At 38.5% G+C, this 14,551-nt stretch overlaps 1 long non-coding RNA gene across 2 annotated transcripts in view; it reads left to right on the forward strand.

Moving 5' to 3' along the window:
* Positions 1-510: 510 nt before the first annotated feature.
* Positions 511-14,551, forward strand: part of LOC121640952 — a 96,686-nt gene continuing 82,645 nt past the window's right edge. Inside the window, exons 1-2 of one of the 2 annotated variants that reach the window (XR_006010627.1) lie at positions 511-608; positions 2,067-2,452. This is a non-coding gene — a long non-coding RNA (uncharacterized LOC121640952). The remainder of the gene's footprint in view (positions 609-2,066; positions 2,453-14,551) is intronic. The other variant, XR_006010626.1, reaches the window with a different exon arrangement.

Genomic DNA, 14,551 nt, shown 5'->3' on the forward strand with positions numbered 1-14,551 from the left:
CCTGTCAATATTCATATTTACATGCCACTCTGTGCATCAGCCCACAGAACAATGAGACCATTTTCTTTTGTCTTTCCCTTTGTCCGCATGCTGCTGCTCTCCAGACACAATGCAGTCTCCAGGCGGTGCATCCAGGAAAGTTTTTGTCAGCCATTTCTAACCATGTGTTCACAAACACCGAGCTGCATAAAGGCGTTAATGTGTAAATATGTGGCAGAGGGACAAAAAAAAGGGACATTTACTTGTTATGAAATGAACTTAGTAGAGATTTTGCCCATTAATGTGACAGAAAGGAAAACGTATTAAACTTATTTGGGAAAATTTAAGACAAGTAGGTAACTAAAAAAATGAACACAGTCTAATCAATTAGCCCCATGCTTGCTGATCAGACAGCATATCCTCGGTCGGATATTGTTGTGTGCATAGTTGTTTGACTTTGAGAGGGCGGGACTCTTTGGAGAGCGAAATGAACTAGGCGCGGCCAAAAGGAGCCCCATCCATCTATCACACGTGTAGACAAAGGGGGACTCCACAACACAAAGCTGGATGTGCCCTTTCAAACTTTTTCCACGGCGCACGGGAACGCGCACACAGCAAACCAGCCGCAGGTGAGTTGTCTCCAAGCGGGATACCGCATTTGCTTTCATCCTTGGAGCAGTTTTTGAATTAATTCCCAGTTAAAAGTTGCGGCTGTAGTTGGTGCGTCAGCGCTCAAAACTTGAGCACAAAGCAGAAGGGAGAGGGCGAGAGACATAGAGAAATCATGGCAGCAAAAGAGAGAGAGAGAGGGAGCGAGAGGAGCGGTCCCCTTTTCCTTTGTCTGATGCGGGGCGCTTTGAGGAGAGAACTTGAGGGGATGCTCAGAGACGCATCTTCTTAACGCTTAATACGAACCAAAGTGTGTTGCGTAGAATGAATGGTCTTTGAGCTTTAATGGAGGTGAGATGGAGTTTGTGCTGGTGCCGTATTTTTGTCTCCTGGGGATGTTGCCACACACAAGACAAAGCAACTGTCTGTCAGAAGTTTGCGGAGGAAAGGACGTTTTACGCACGCTTGAAAAAGACAAAGTGACAAGTTTTGACTTGTGAAGAGTTTTCTCTTGTGCAGTATTTTTTATTTATTTATTTATTATTTAGTGAAACTTCTTGTTTTTGCGAAGTTGCTGCTGCTCTGTGGGAATCCGGCACAATGCAATCAGGTGTAAAAGTCTCCAAGAGACAAAACGCTGACAGAATCAAACTTTTTGCACAAAAAAGGAATGGCAATTGAAGGAAAAAAGATGCCTCGAGATTCATACAAAAAATGGTGCGTCTCTAAAATTCCTGAAACTTGTTGTGGTGTGTTGGAAACAGATCAACAGGTATAAGTCGCAGCAGCGTCTTTGTTACTGTAAAGGCTCCTTTGTTCTCAGTACATACAAAGAACACCAAGAGAAAGGAGCGCAAATCCACCAGGAAATAACTTTTTTTAAGCTCTTATTTTTTGTCTTCTCTACTTTTGCTGTTTAACTTTAAAATGTCATTGTTGATTAAGCTGTGTTTGCTTTTATTGTATATACATTTAACCTGCTGGGGCTTCACAGTAATACCAACTGAGAAAACTAACAAATATTTTCATAGATAACCACAACAAACAAATGGAGTTTGGTGATATAAAATCATGTTGTGAAAGTATGGCAGAACAACTTGTTTGATTTCACTGCATTCCTCTGTACAGTTACCCCATTCTTAAGTTTTACTGGGCAACAAAGAAGAGAATTTGCCATCACTGCAATGAGTGTGAAATGGGACAAATTAAGTTCAGCCTTTTCAAAAGAAATAGACAAAATTCTCCCTTCTGTATTTATGTATAACACTTTTATTAACTTTAACACAACTTTTTTTTATAGCCAAAATGGTAGAAATATCTCAACTGAGCTTTTAAGAGTTAATTTAATGTCATATTTATTTGACTTGAACCACTTTGGAGTTTGAGCATATCTTCTGTGGTACTGGCTTAGTTTTGACTGCAGCACTCTTAATCTCTCTCTCTTTTTTCTCCCCCTTGATTTCTCTGGGACTTCTCAGTCCTTTAGGTGGGATTTCAACACAGATTAACCAGCAAAGTGTTTGCTCCTGTGGGAGGTGAAGGGAGTAAAAATTATGCAGAAGTCACTCGAAGGATGCATGGAGTCACCTATCAAGCGACTTTTAAGAAGAAGAGAAGGATTAAGAGACTGTGCAGCGTTTTATTTGGATGGAGGGGGGGACTTATCACATAAGGATTTAGACTTCAGCAACAGCAGTGCCAGTCGGATTGCATTTTAGGCACTCTTGGAAATCTAAAACTCATGGAGAATTTTTTGAGGGTTATAAAAAATGTGTAGTAAATCTCTCTACAAGACATGTCCCAGTCCGGAGCCAACTGGATAGCGGCGTATTGCATTTCTGATCCTCCTCGGCCCTCATCATCGGTAGGTAATGTTACTTTTTAGTAAGATGAGGTACTTGTTTGCAGGGGAGGTAGAGCGGACTGATCCCTACTAAACACACATACTTATATACACACATGCATGTACCATCCCATTTGTGCTCTTATATCAGCTAAATTGCAAAAAAAGTTGGTTTCCCCTCTTATGGGCCTGAGCTGAAACATGAATGTGGTTGCCCTGCAAGAGTTTATTTTTAAGGGCAACTATATACTTGGCATTGTAAGAATTTTATAGCAGTTTTTAATCTAATGTGTGTTGATTTATTTGCATAATTCTAGCATTCAGCTTGTCATACCAGGTGTGCCGTTAGAGGCTGCTCCACAGAAATGAAGGCAACTGAAACATTTTACACCAGTGATGATGATGATAATGATGATGATAGAAAGTGAAACACTGCATTGTTTGGTGTTTTATTTATTTATTATTGGTTAAAGCTTGTTGCAGAATTAAAGTTAGTGTAAAGAAAGCGTAAGCACACAGAATATCTTAACGAACATGGAGGTTCATTTGGCCACATGCAAATTTTTTTAATGTTTTGCAGCAAAACAAAAGCCACTATGTCCTTATTGTATATAACTGTTAAAGTAAAATGTATGTGGCCATCAATTGTCACCCTTTATCAGGCGGAGCATGAAAATGTTTTAGTCAAAGTTTAAATTAAGCTTCACAATGACAATACTGTCCTTGCTTTGTGTCTGTTGCTTTTATGCAGCAAGTAGCCTTTGAACCAGTACTCATGTCCCATAAGTGAATGTGAGGGAAAGAGTGGGATTCACTCCTCTCTCTCTTTCAAACCCCTTATCAATGATGTCACTGAGAGCCAATGAGAGCTTACAACAGCATTCGTCAGCATCCAAGCTCCGCCCTCTCCTGGCTCCCTTTGTACATGGCAGCCCACATGGTCCTGCAGCATCATATTTTCACCATGCCTTACTCTGCAGCAGAGAGGCAGAGATATGAGGATGTAGCTGGTGGCTATAGCTCTGATGTTAACTTACCATGTCTGCTTAGAAATGAGTTCCTCATCACTGTAGGAAAACAGTCTGCAAGTGGCAGCATGAAGGCTTGGGAGAGATGACTTTTCTTATTAAAAAAAAAAAAAACACTACATCAACCATTGCAACAAGTGAGAACAGGAAAACTGCTGGAAAAAGACACAAGTGTTCTCTGTTTCTAGGTTCAAATCAATTCAATGCTGCAGAGTCTAGTTATATAATATTAATAAAAAAAAAAACATGCTGAAAGAGATGAAAAGAAATTTCTTATGCCAGCTCAAACTATCAAATAGATAGAGGAACACAGAGGTACCTTGCAGCATCTCTGTCATTGCATTTGAGACCAGAAAGTTTGAAGACCTACAGAGGAATGACATTTACCCGCCTCCTGCTGCTCTTGTGGCGCAAACACAGGTCACAGCTTGGAAATAACTGGATCAGTGGGAATCCAGGTCAGTCGACACTGTGACACACAGGTGGGACAGTTTTAGGTCAGTGGTAGACTACGGGTGCTGATGAGTCATGCATCCTCAGCAGTAAGAAGGAGAGGTAGGACTTTATTTAAACTGTAGTCCAGACATGCTGGGACTCTCATCTCAATTTATGCTTCAGCTTATTTTGAATTGCACCTTTTTGCTTCACTAGTATTTCTGGGCTCAATCTGAATGATGGCTGCAAAAACACATTATGCACAGCTTACATATTTCAACTTGCAACCATCAAAGCTTTTTTTCTATGATTAATAGCTTGATTTTATTTTTCACTTTCATATAATTTTGATGTGATGTGCAGCTGGATCTGATTAGATTTATTTATTTTTTTACGGAATAAGCTCATAACTCTACGCCGTCTATAGACTTGTAAAACAGGATATTACTCGTTCAATCCAGTACTCTGATGATAAATGTTTGAATGCAATAAAAAACACCAGATTTCACATAATTGCTTATTATGGCAGCACTGAGCTGGTTTCTCCTACTGTACCACAAGCTTTAGTGTGTCAGGCCATCCTCACAAGAAAATGTTAAATATAGGGAAATTTTTCCAAATGTCACAAACTTGGAAGTATCACAATAAAAGTGTAAGCATATTGTAAGATGGTAGTATTTTACACTGTCAAAACTATTGTTTTGTATAGTAGTTCAGATGATCCAAACTCGTAAGCATGTATTTGTTGATATTTAAGCTTAGGTGACTCAGAGTGAAAATTAAAAATTGTTTGACATATAAAATACTACTCCTACTCCTACTACTATAAGTATATAAAAGTAATCAGTGTGAGTTTCACACATTGCAAAACACAGGCAGGCTGCAATTTCAAATGGAAAGCAGAGGCATGTATAATTTTTGTGAATGCCTTACAGTGTCGAGGCATATATTGTGAAACTGCTACTCTGTGGATCATAGCTGTCACACACTGGTGTGAGACTGTGCAGCATAATTACACTGCTTATCTGTAATGTTATTATAAAGCACAGAACAGTATTCCCAACATTTGCCATTTGGTTATGAGAGCTTATAATATTTTTGTATGGCTGCAGTATTGGGAGCTTTACATCTAAATCTAATCCTCTGAGTTACATGGGACAACGTTAAATGCCAATCTGTAGCAAATAACAGTTCTCGATATCCATCTAAGCTGGGATACTCATTAAAATGTGAAATGGTTAACACCCTGTCTTTCAGTGCAGCATATTAACAACTACACATCTGTCACCATAATCTCCCCTCCATCTCTATTTGCTATTACCCAAATAATAAGTTCCATCTCTTTCTGGTGAAGTTTGATAAGAGCCATGAATCATTGGACTGCCTTTTAGAAATATAGTCTCCCTTTGGCTCAGTGATATAAACACAACTGGGTATATTAAAACTGGATAACAATCTGCATTATTCTTATCCATTTATTGAACTGCGAAGCACAACATGTCTGTAAACTAGATTGATGTTATGCAAAGTTTATTAGACTTGAATACGACACGACGCCTCAACTAACTGATCACTACAATAAGCCTAATTCTCACAGACATCCCGTGGTCAGCCTCAGGAAAACTATCAGGTTTATTTCTATCGTTCACTGCATTCAGCTTGTGGGCATTGCAGCATGCAGCATGCAGCCCCTCACAGAATTCATTGGAATACATTTATGTGTACTCTAGCTATTATTTTCGCTTCACTGAACAACAAAATGACAACAAGTGCCATTTATGGTCCGGTCTAGTTTTTCACACCATTTGATACACACAGACACACACACACAACCCTTTTGTTGTCTTACATTATATGTTATTGAATTTACTGTATTTTACACTCTGATAGGTTGTGCTTGATGCTCTGGTGTGATGGTTAAAGACATTTTGAGCTGGATATTTAAGCTGTTACAGCTCACTAAATAGATTTCTAGACTCTTTGTCACTTTACAACATAACAAAATACAATAAATAAATAAATAAAAACAGCATTAGTTTAAATGGGCAAGTTGTAAAATCCTGCAGCAATAATGTTTTGAGGATGAATTTTGGATGATCATCCTATTGTGTCATACAGGATAATACACTGTGGTTAGAGTACAGTTACTTACAGTGCAGTTAAACATGAGACCGACCATTACCAATCATGACGACAGTCCTAATTCTCCCAGCAACGGGCATTCTGTGGTCATCCTGTTGCAAACTATCCGAGCTTAGTTTTACCACTCAGTGTCTGTAGCCATGAGATAAGTTAACGTGCTCTCCCGGCATGCTAATACATACCAGCACTAGGGGATAGGAATAAATAATTTCTTTATGACTGTGCACAAGTCAGAGAGTTTGAAGGAAGCGAGAGAGAGAGAGAGAGAGAGAGAGAGAGAGAGAGAGAGAGAGAGAGATGGAGCGTGGCAGCATAGGAAGATGATGCAGAAAGAAGAGACACATGGGTAAAAGATGAGCAGGGGAAAAAAGATGTAAAAGAAGGACAGGCTCTATAAAGATGCAGCTAAACAGACAGATGCAAAGAGCAAGAATCAAACAGATAGTAAGCTTTATACCCTTCTTTACATCAACCTTTCCTCAGTAACTCACTCACCATGACTGTGGTGAGAGAGTTAGTCATGAGTGGAGTAGTAGTTTTATTTTCTTCTTTGAGACATACAAAGACACAGAAAGCAGGAGAGATTTTTTCCAGACAGGTAACATTTTAAACTGTAAGCTCAGGAATCACATAAGCTAGTATTAGAAAATAGACCAATTTATTCCAGTGCTGTGACCTGAAAACTACTCCATCTGCATCCACAAACTTGATCTTTTAAGAGATTTTTGGCCCAGTTTTACAGACACAAACCATATCATTTGCAAGGAGTAGGCAGAGTGAATGAGATCAAAAGAAAACACATTGGTTTTGCTTTTGGATAAAAAGACACAGACACAGAAAACACATTTAATGGTCACATTAATTTTTCAAGGACAAATCAGGGCAGGACTTGTGTTAGATTGCTATTTAGTTACTTTGTGTTTGAGTTTAAATGCTCATGTCTTGATTTGTGCCACATTTTGTGCTTTTTACTTTTATGCCGGCAGCACATTTGCCCTGTGGGATTTTAGTCAAGGCAAAACCAAATTTCACACGAGTGCATGACAAATCAGTGGGAAAACACATAAAGGTTAGCGCCAAATCAAAATTCAGGGGATGATAGCTCACATGGCGTGTTACGCAGCAGGTCTGACTGTCTCTGAAGATATTGCTTTCTACTCCTCTTTTATCCTCGCCCAGGTATAGATATTGGGACACAATTTCCAATAACAGCTTTAGCCAGTTGCCTATCTGCCCATTACAGATCAACTTATTACCTCCATAAATGCACAGCATGTTGCTGTCTGGGAATGGACTAGTAATCCCTCTAAAGACTGGGGTTTTATCAAAACTAAATCTGCTCACCACACACACAGGGACAGGCATGCATCAAGGATACTCACATGACACACACACACGCATATATACAAGGTTATAGACCTGCTGGGTAGTAACACAGACATATGTGTAAAGACTGGGATTTTATCACAGACAAATCTGTTATTGTCTGGTGGTCAAGAGATTACAAAGCAGTGATTTTAGAGACACAAACATAAATGTGTCATTAGAGGATGAACACAAGCTGGGAGACTGAAGGCACACTTACGCGATATCAATATTACTGCACTCTAATACGGTCATTGACTATGGTGTAATGACACGATGTAGTCTTGGTTATTCACTTTGGTGGCACCATTTATTTATTATATGCACCTACTTCTGTTTTTTTTATATAACTTTGTAATCAGTATTCTCTCACTTTCTCAGATATTTCTGTTGAAGAAATTATAGAGTTTATGTTTGGTTATTCATAATAGCTACCTCTTCCAGCCACTCCAAATACAACACCTACTCTTAAAACTTTGTGTCAGAAGCAAACGTCAAGTGAGGGACATATTTCTATTAAAATAGCTTATGAATTTCAAGTTAGTAAGTGGTGTGTAATATTATGACACATTGCTTGATTTTTACATGTAATTTTATTTTGCCATGACCTGTAAAAAAAAGGGTGCCCACCATCAGTGCAGTTTATTTCCTGACTCCACTCCACATGCTATTTTATGCCTTAAAAAGCCGCATGAAAAGCTTACAATATGTAGAAATAACATAATGGTGTCTGAAATGCTGTGCTAATCACTGTAATGAAATTTATATCCATTTAAAGCTAATTATTATTAACAGCACCAACAGTGAGGAAGGAGAAGCTAGCATTCAGCCTTTTTTGGCAAAAGCTCTGAGATACTCAGGTATGAGTCTGTGGCGTCATTATTGTGTAGTATTAGATGCTGAGGACAAGGGTCCAATCATACTTTAGTGTTTTCCTTGAAAATGTATAGCAAAGGCTACAGTAGAAGGTTGGATGAATTTTTTTGTTTCAATGTGATATCATCTATTTATTTAAAGACAGTGATTTAGGACAGTGATAAGTCTTGTACGTGAGGGTAGTGTGTGATGTTATATTTCTGACCCTTAAACCAAAGGTTGTAAGTTCAGATCCTCTCCTGTATAATATTTCTCACAGTCCTTCAACTTTTCTGCCTCCACACTTACTTTTCTACTTAACTCCTATCTGTTAATGGTTATCACAGTGAATTAAAAGTACATCGTCAGGTTGAGATGTTCAAAGTTATGTGGCTAGGACAGGAAAATCTATGCGTTACACTAACTGTGTAATGTTCATAGCACCTGATGTGACCGCACCTGACAGAAAACATTGTCATCTCATAATCCTGGTATGGAAAACTACTACTGGATGTGTGAACAAGCATTCTGGGAAAACTGAGCTGTTACTGTTTGGCTAGGTTTAGTGATCAAAACTATTTTGTCAGGACTGGTAAACGGTTTGGCTTAACGACGCATCTCTTTCTCCAGTGATGACCCTCACAGTGAAAAATGACTGTACAGCCAGACAGTATCACTTCTGCTAACCTTGTTAGACAGACACGTGCTCCTGTTTACATATCAAACCTCCCATAGTGAGATCAAAGCTGTTTTGCTGCGAGTTTGTGAAGTCACATAAGACTGTGTTGTTAATAAAGATTACTCTTAAAATTTCTACATTTTTCTGATTAATATATTTTTCCAATGCAAAGTAGAGCTGTTTATCCTTCCAGTTTATGAATAATTCAGTGACAGAAGGAAATGTGACAAGACAGAAGGTGGGCTGCTTTGCTTCTTTTTCTACTTTTAACCAAACCTTCTGTGTATTTGTGCCACCTTTCTACATTCCCTTCTAGAAAATCCTTCTGTCAGCCGGAGAGTAATATTTCTCTACATTAGGTAGTAACCTTTCTCAGCTGTCAGTTACACTGCAGCTGAGCGCAAACTAAAGCTTAATAACCGTAACAGCAAACTTACAGCCAAAGTCTGCAAAGTGAAGGAGTAATTAAAGCCTACAGTTCAGTTTGAAACTGGCATCCTTTGATTTCCTGAGGACTTTAAATACTTTGACAGTAATTATTTAAAATATTTACCAACAGATCACAGAAAACATCAACTATTTCAAAAAGACATGAGAATGACTATGAATTTGATGGAGACCCATGAACGAATGTAATAACTTAACTCAAACTTCCATCCTGCTGGCCTAGAAGTGTCACTTAAGAGGTTTTACTGTAATGCTGTAATTTTTTAAGATAGTTTTCATTTCATTTAATTCTGTCAAGCAGATATTATGATTAGCTAGCATATAGTTTTTACTGAAAAGCAAAAACAATTTAATATTGTGAGTTTATTGATACATTGCTTAGCTTCTTGGAGGTAAACTATTTGAACAGGCAAATACAAAATATTATCTTGCTGCTTTGCAGTACTCCGGTTGACTTGCATGAAATCTGACCTGTTTTGAGACTTATTTTTTAGCTTATCTAGATGTGGTATGATAAGTCAGATTATGTCCTGTAATAGAAACAGAGATGTAACACTTTAATCTGGCCCATTCTCTGCCTTTGTAGGTCCAATACAAGATTTTTCTAAAATATGAAATCAAGATAAAAGTCTATCTGCATCATCACACTCAGACTCATGCTGCATTTCAGAGCGATAACAGCTAATACAGACAGCCTGTTAGAGCAAGCAGACACCCGGACTTGCCAACATGTCACCTTGAACCAGATTTGTGTGGACACATTTTCTATATTTTGTACATTTTGTATTTCCACTCATATTCAGTTCAGTTTTTGTACTTGATCATTTTCAGGAAACAAAAAAGATGTATTCATTTAATTCGCAAAGTCGTACAATTTGTTCCCATTTGTTCCCATTTGTTCCCAACCTACCAGAAAAGACCAAACATAACAAAGTTAATTAAGTGGTAACTTTACACCAACAACATGATTCCCAAAAGAGCCTTTTGCTGAAAATATAGCTTATCTTTCCATGGTGTGCAATGTGTTCTTAAAAGTTTTGAGACAACATCACAAGTGGAGGACAATAGAAGAAATAGTAGGACTAAAAACTGTCCTTGACAGCACAAGGACCCCAAGAGATGCATCTGGACCTTCCATCTACTCTTCATGGAAACCTCAACAGAAATAATCTCCATGTAAAGAAGGAAAAGAAGAAGTGAGAAAAGGCTGACACATGCAAAACTGGACTGAAAATCAGTGACAACAGGTCTTATGGGGTGATGAATCCTCCCCAGAGTCCAGGCCTCAATCTTATTGAAGCAATGTGGGATCATCTTGACACAGAACAGAACAAAAAGCAGCCAAAATCCAAAGAAAGGGTTCGAAATGTCCTTCAAGAAACCTTAAGCACTATTCCTCAGGACTATCCGTTCAGTGTCTATACTCACTGATTCCAGTGCAAGGTCACAGTGGGCTGGAGACCATCCCAGCGGCTACGCGAGAGGCAGGGTACACCTTAACCAGATCACTAGTCCATCGCAGGGCCAATACAGAGAGGCAAACAACCACTCCAGCAAGACCACTTAAATTTTTTACAATGAACTTGTCTTTGAGGGTTCAGGATATGTTTAAGAATAAAGATGGTCATAATAAATATTGATGTTTGAATTTTGAATTGTACAAACTCAGTTCTGTTTATGTTGTTCCTCCATGAGAGATGTCTCAAGCTTTTGTACAGTATAGTACTTCAGTATATTAAGGTAAACATCTCATAAAGATGTATTATCTTTCTGTCCTTTGTTTTATATGATTTATATATGGTAATCTCTGGAAATGGATGAGCCATTTATTACTATATGATGGTGGTGAGTGTAAAAAGCTTGGCTTCCTGGAGGCAGATTACACCTCAGACTGTAAGTCTTCCTGTAAAAGTAGCTGCATTGACAGGATTTTCCACTCCAGTGTGAGGCATAATCTAAGTGCCTGGAAATGGGCTGAATAAGCCCGAGTGAATGTCTCACTCTTAATAATGTAGTAGTTCCAAGTTGGAAACAGCCTGCATGATGGACACTGGTGGATACATGCCCAATTTCTTGTAAAACATGGCACTGCACACAACAGCTAGCTCACTATTTCTGCCAGGAATCATCCTTTATTCGTGCAAGTTGGTCTCATTTCTATAAGGTCAATAATATCAACGTTACAATCCAAGTGCTTTCATAGACATTATAAAAAATTCAGGGGAAAGAAAAGGGTGATATGTTTCTTTTTAGGTGTAATGGTCAATGTGTAATCTTTGGTGGAAAAGTGGTTGGATAAGGCCAAGTCATGCCCTGCTCTAATTATTATGCATCTAGCTGCTATGCGTCAGCTGTAAGCTATTCAGTGCTGTGCTGTGTTGCCAGCACCAGTTCACAAGGTCAAATTCATGCTACTGGTAAATGTCCTTGCTGAATAAAATTAGATTTGAAGTCAAACTAAGTGAACTGTATGTGTGTGTGTGACTCACTGACAAACACTAAAATGATCACACACACTTGCAGAGCCAGCCCACACAGCAAATTTAGTGTATAGCCTATGGCTATGGTCACAACACAGAAACTAACCAGCCAGTGCTGAATGCCATGCAGGCACCAATTCCTTCACGTATGAGGTTAAGACTTTATGCTGAGTAAGCATGAATCATGCTTTCAATAATGCATTAGACACTCATCCTGCCCACTTTGACAGACAGTCGGTGTGAGCTTCGGATAGCTGTCATAGACTAGAAATCCCATCCTGGAAATCAATAAGTTTAGCATCTGAAACTGAAACCATCACTATTTCATGATTATGTATGTGCTAAACTAAAATAAATCAAACTAACTTCTCTGGAATTTATTGTTGCATTGAAGCTCAAAACTTGCCAACTAACCCAATTTTTTTTCCCAAACAAATTTTCTCCAGTGTAAACACTAACTGATCTAAAGAAATCCCAAATGCTTACATGCAACTTCCTTTTTTAATTAAAATGACTCACAATCTTTCATCAGAAATGACCTCACCTCACATCACCTCTTCAGATAACCAAATTGAACCTGCCATGCTGTCTTCTTACCCAATTAAATTTTTAAAATCCTCTGAATATTCTTGCATATGAGTTTAATCCTTGTGGACCAGTTAGTCTTTTAGCTGAGAGATTATCCACTTGCAGCCTCAACAGTATGCATATGTGTAAAAGTGTTTCATGCATACCAGTGTCTCTGTGTTCATTTAAGCCTTTTTGTGTCCTGCTTCTTGTTTGCTGTGTGTCTGTTCGTCTCTGAGGTGCCGTCGTTTGCATGCAGACAGACACAGCCTGCTTCACCAGCTACATGGAAAGTCCTCTGATGTCCTCGGCCATGTGTGTTGTAATGAGATCTGCTGACACACTGATCAGCAGCCACTCAGACACAAAGATATTCAGTATGAAAGAATGCAGACACAAGGATGCTTGCAAATAGGTGGTTACTCTTTCTTTTTAACCCACCCTCTCCATTTTACTGCTCCTTCTTTAATTTATTCTATCTTTTATTCCCCAATGCCTTCCCAGCCTCTATGCATCTGTATTTTTCTGATCTAATTTATTATTTTTCTGTCAGATTTTTTTTTCTATCACACACAGACACAGTGAAGTGCTGCCTTCCCACAATAGACAGTGAGAGCCAGCCTCCTCCTCAGTTCACCGCCAGTTCATTTAGCTCCGCACTGCCAGAAATGATGCTGGACAGAAATGCAAATTTGACAGTGACAATGATGCCAGGCTCAAACATTAACATGCTAACATTATTCTTCAAACTTTACGTATCAATTTGCATTCATTTCAAAGCGTAGCTCCAGACTTTTAGACATGTGTATTTATGATTTTTGTCTCAGTGGAACTCAGTCTGTCATAGACTGATAATATGCTGTCACTTTGTGTTCACTTATTTGTCCCTGGAGCTACCAAAGGATCTAAAAATATTCTGTCAGAACTTGTGACGGAAGAAAAAAGCATTTGATTTAAGGTGAATACAGTTTTACAGATTTTTCTAAATTAAATATATTCTGAGAAATACTGAACAGAAGTTAGATTTTAACATTTTTATTGTTATAAGTACTATTAAACCAACAAACTTAATGGCTTATAAAGTAACTTTTTACAGCGAGTAATGCTGGGAATGTGGTTGGCTGACAGTGACAGTCTAGTTTATGGGCTCTTTCACAGTCTCAGAGTGCAAGCTAAAGACAAGTTGTCCTTGTCATGTGAAGATTTTTCTTTTTTCTGTTGGACTGTGCCCTTAGAAGAGAAATTTTTGAATCCCTGCTGAGTTATGCACTCTCCATCAGCCTGTGTGGACGCCTCTCTCATCATCCTGGAGGCTCTAACTCTCATACTGTGCATGCACAATTTCCTCTGTCACTTTTTCTCTTTTTCTCTCCCCTGCAGTTACACTCTAACTTTGTCTTCTTTTTTGCCCTCATCTTCTTTTTTTCACTATCTCTGTTTATTGCAGTCTCTCAAAGTTGGCATTTTAGCTTTCCTTGCTCCAGTACTGTCGACCTGTCACAGTTGAGATGCCTGTCTGTCATTTTCCCCTCTTCCCCTCACTATTTCTCTTGATTCCTGGATGTTTTTCAAGTTGGCTGCCTGTCTTTTCTCTCTCTGTGTTTCTGGCTGTGTGTGCCATTCCTCTTGTCCTCTTGTCTTCTCAGTTTTCTTTTCTGCATTACTGTATTTGGGTGCAAATGTACTATAGTGCACTAAAATGTCATTTTGTCATCCAATGTAGTGCTCTGTGATGGTAAATTTTGACATAAATAGCTTGTTAATCAGTGTTTTAAGAAGGTGTTTGCATTGCTTACGTCTCAAGATGACTTAGTCACTGTCTAGAAGTATCACTAGACAAGGTAATTTAATCTCTGAGAGTTTGTTGGTTCAGATGGTTTACTGACTTGGATTACCTCTGACTTCCTCCGGAAAGACAATGATTTACAACTTGAGAGAATTGTAGATTAGTTTTCACATTTCTCATTGGGTTGATGCAGTTCTTTTACGACAAAAGTAATAAAAATTAAAACCAAGCTTTAAGAAATACAAGTTAATTATTATATAAAGGACAGGGGGTCCTAATTCTAGACAGGTGATGTGCACAGATGTGGTGTAAAGACTTTAATTTGACTGTATTGAA

Source organism: Melanotaenia boesemani, chromosome 6 (genome assembly GCF_017639745.1).
Source record: "Melanotaenia boesemani isolate fMelBoe1 chromosome 6, fMelBoe1.pri, whole genome shotgun sequence".
NCBI lineage: Eukaryota > Metazoa > Chordata > Actinopteri > Atheriniformes > Melanotaeniidae > Melanotaenia > Melanotaenia boesemani.